Source organism: Sarcophilus harrisii, chromosome 6 (assembly GCF_902635505.1).
Source record: "Sarcophilus harrisii chromosome 6, mSarHar1.11, whole genome shotgun sequence".
Lineage (NCBI taxonomy): Eukaryota > Metazoa > Chordata > Mammalia > Dasyuromorphia > Dasyuridae > Sarcophilus > Sarcophilus harrisii.
The window spans coordinates 238,997,407-239,000,623 of record NC_045431.1 but is presented as its reverse complement, the minus strand read 5'-3'; positions in this window follow the sequence as shown (position 1 = coordinate 239,000,623).

The window sequence follows — 3,217 nt, the reverse complement described above, 5'->3', positions numbered from 1 at the left end:
CCCAGCTCTTATGACCCCTCTGCTTGCCTTGGAAATCAGCTCAAGAGCCTGCTTGACTTCTAGGACCTTTAAGCTAGAAATCGTGACTCCTTCATGCTACAGAGGGGAAACTGAGGCTTATGGTGGGGAAATGCCCAAAGCCTCTCCAGGAATGGCTACAAATCCCAGAGTTGGATGGGACCTTAGATGTCATCTAGAGCCACTCCTTCATTTGTCAGAATTGGACACTGAGACCCAGAGGAGGAAGTCACTTATCCACAGTCCCTCAGGGAGGGATTCCAAATCATGGTTCAAAGATTGGCAGAGCATTTGGACCTCAGCAGCCCCTCTGATCTCCTTTGACAGGGAAGGAAACTGAGGCCCAGGAGGAAATAAAGCTTGCTCAAGCCCCTCCTGAGTGAGCCATTTCCTGCTTTGGTGCCTGTGACCCTCAGCTGGTCGGCCCCTTTGACTTCTTCCGGAGCATGTTCACTTCTGAGCAGGTAAGTGTAGCAGCTCCCTCCTCCGCCCTCTTTTCCCCTCTCCCCTCCCTCTTTCCCTCCTTCCCTCCCTCCCTCCGGGATTGGCGCCCCTGACAATAGGACTGGTAGGACCCAGCAGCCGTCCTCGGCCTTCCGCAGGGAAGCCTGCCTCTCATTTGGGAGGCTGCAGAGCTTCTGAGATCAATGTTCCTTTATGCCATGAAGTCATTGCCTCCCCCCCAAAAAAGCCCCGTTTGTGTCTCTCTCCAGCATCCTGCCATTCCCCTTTAGACTTATGGCCCCATCACTTCCTCCCCAGAGTTCTCTGCTGCAAATGCCTCTCTCAGCTCAGGAAGGCGGCTCCCCCTCCCAGCTCTCCCCTCCTTTCTGAGGAAGAAAAGGCTTCCCGGGCCCGGGAGTTCCTTTATGCTGCTCTTGGCCTGTTCGCCGCCCGAGGACATCATCCTGGCATCAGGCTCCCTCCGATCCCGGGGTCCCATTCACGGCCCGGATGAATCTTGGCCTATTAACTCTTGCTAAGCGCCCACGTCATCCCCTGGGAGCTGGGGGGGCTCTCGGGCTGCAGGGCGGGCTCCAAACAGCCTGGCTTTTACAGGGATCCAAGTAGGAAGGAAGGAGGGAAAATCAGTAAATCCTGAGGGGGGGAACCTCTCCTTACCTACTTGTCTCCTTAGCATATACCCATTTCCCCTCCCCTCCCCCAGCACAAATCTGGAAGCTCAGCGTTGTTTCCATCAGCAGAAGTAGCCGTTGGTTGGCAAAAGTCAGATTTTTCAGCTGAGACAACTGAGTCTCAGAGAGAAGTCACCGGGCCGGTGTGATGAGATTTGAACGGGGAAAGTCCACTGGAGATTGGGGGGGGGGCAGAGAGGGGACAGGAGGGGGCAGGGTGAGAATGGGAATGGGGGAGGGGGACACAGGATGCCTGGAATAAAGAAGAGGAGGCTGGAGAAGGAGGTGAGGGCTGGGTTGGGAAGGGCCTGGAATATCAATCATGGGATAATGGGGTTGTGGATCTGGAAGGAGGGACCTCACCTAGGAAGTGCCAGAGGCAAGAGGCAAACTCGGACCTCTCTGGATTTGGGAGTCCACCGTGCTGCTCTCACACCCAGAAGCTTCTTGGGAGTAGTAGTTGACTTTAAGCCTCACTTGCCTCCCCTTAAGCTGTAAAGGATATAGTGAAAGTGTTATTCTCCCCATTCTCTCTCCCCAGAAAGGGAAACTGAGGCCAGTACCTTTCCCCACCGGGTACTTTGGCCCATTTTGTATTAGGTGCAGACTGTCTCCCCCACTGACCTGAGCAACTTGAGGACAGAACCTGATTTTGCTTTTGCTGCCTCCCTGGCGCTTAGTGCAGTGATTAGCACATAGTAGGTCCTTCATAAATGTGGGAAATTACAGCCACTTGCTTGGACTTGAGCAGCTGGTGGGTATTGGAGCCAGGATGCAGGAAACCCCTTCTTCCAATACTGAAAGCTGCTTCTATGGACCCAAGGGGGGGCTGGGCAAAGGAGAGCTAACTCCTTCCCCACTTTTTTTGGGGGGGGTCAGCTGTAATTCTTTCATTTCAGGGTGATGCTCAATTCAAACCACAAGACCTTTCTCAGAGAGCAATGAAGCCCTCCCGGGGGTGTTTTGGGAAGAGTCCTGGCCAGGGAGCCCATCAGATGTGGAGCCCAACTTGGACTCAGCCCAGAATCCCTGGGAAAGCACTGGCTGAAGTGTATGAGGCTCTGGGTTCAAAAGCTGATGTTCTTCACTCTTTGCTGCCACCCGTTCTTGTCTGTACACCTCCCAGGGGCCCTTCTTGCCATTGGTCTCTGACTCTAATTTCAGATTGAGCCTTAGTTTCTTCATTTGCACAATGGAGAAGGTCCTGTTGACATCTTCTACCTCTCAGGGGTTTTGTGAGCATCAAATAAATGAATTGTAGAACTCAGGGCATGGAATACAACTCCTCCCCCATCATCCCCATTTTACAGATGAGGAACTGAGGCTCCTTGAGTTTAGGGGTCTTGCCCAAGGTCACACAAATGGTAATTCCCAGAAGCAGGATCTGAATTCAGTTCCTCCATTGTAAAAAATGGTGATTTTTTCCCCCCATTACCATATTCTTTCTAGCTGTACAAAATTTAGCTGGCCTGGCCATTATTCCTCTCTTTCCCTTCTCCTAATAGAAGCCTTGGGTTTCTAGCGAACTGGTTGCCAAGCTTGTTCTGGAGCGAGAGCTGGCCCAACTCTGCATCTTTTTGGCCGCTCAGCTGGGTCTGGGTTCCCCCCACGTCCCCCACCCCAGGCTGCTTTGGGCTCCAGTTTGTACCAAATCCCCGGCACACCGTCGGCAGTGGGGGCCGGGCTGGAGGCCCATTCAGCGGAGGGGGTTCGGGGCCTCTTGGCCTGAGGTGAGCAGAGCGATGGAGGCTATTAGGCATTCCGATAAGGGCGGCTGAATACAGCTCTGGCCTTTGTGAGTCCTAATCCCATGTTCCATCGGCTTCTGGACACGGCTAATTTATTTAGACTCTCTTTCTGTCCCTGACAGCATTCTTCTTCATTAGCTGTGTGATCCCCGGGAGCCGAGCGAACGCTGCTTTCAATACTCCCCAAAGCGGAGAGGTTCATTCTTTTTTCCAATTTTAGTCCCTGTGGATTCCCTCTGACTCGGCCCTGGCCCCTCACAGAAGCAGGGGGACACTTAAAGCAAGTTCTATCATTACTGGCTACAAAGAAAACGC